This window comes from Charadrius vociferus, unplaced genomic scaffold (assembly GCF_000708025.1).
Source record: "Charadrius vociferus isolate BGI_N301 unplaced genomic scaffold, ASM70802v2 scaffold18, whole genome shotgun sequence".
Lineage (NCBI taxonomy): Eukaryota > Metazoa > Chordata > Aves > Charadriiformes > Charadriidae > Charadrius > Charadrius vociferus.
In genome coordinates, this window is record NW_009649565.1 from 506010 (window position 1) to 506832 (window position 823).

Here is an 823-nt window from a genome sequence, read left to right on the forward strand (position 1 = left end):
GAAACACAATCCCTATGCTGTGACCGTTCCCTATGCACCATCGGGGTATAGGGGGCTTTGCTCCAGCCCTTATGGCCCCCCCGGCCCTCCAGCACTCCTCGCTTCCTCTGTATGGGCAACGAGCACGGCAAAATCGCAGAGAGCATCTCTCCTCACCCAAAAACAATTTTGAAAACGAAAGCGGGGAGGCAGAGCCAGAGACGTTATCTCTTTCCTTTCTAATGTTTCAGATAGGAAACAGCCTTTCATCTCTCCCAGGGCGAACGGCAATTTGCATTTCAAGAGGTCAGGATGCAGCTATTTCTTTTTACCATCTGAAGATAGTTATTAAAAGTCTATTTGGAAACAAAACAACGCACGCTCGGAAAGATGGCCTCCGCAGGCTCAAATTACCTGCTCCTGTCATCCCTGATTTCCCTGGCTGCTGCTGGAGGATGCTGAAGCGAGGAGGTACGGGCACTGCCGGAGATGCGAGTGGTGCAAAACCACGAGCTCTGCCGTAGGGCTGGAGCTGCTCCTGCCGTGGGGGACCTGCCGGGCTACGGGGGAGAGGGGTCTCCCCTGGCAATTGGGGGGGCTTTGCCCCCTGCTGCCATGCACAAGCTTGCCTCTGGAAAGGGCGCTGCGGCGAGAATAATTCAATAACCATCTCCCTGCAAAGCCTGCCTCCCTCCTCGCTGCCAGCGCCCGTGCTCGCCCAGGAGCGGGACCTCAGCCTGGCCCCGGCAATCCAATTCTGCCTAATAAAAAGCCTCTGGCAGCCCCGAGCAGCCCATGAGCTTGGCCAGGGCCGGGCTTTGCTGGGTGCTGCTCGCTTTGTTTT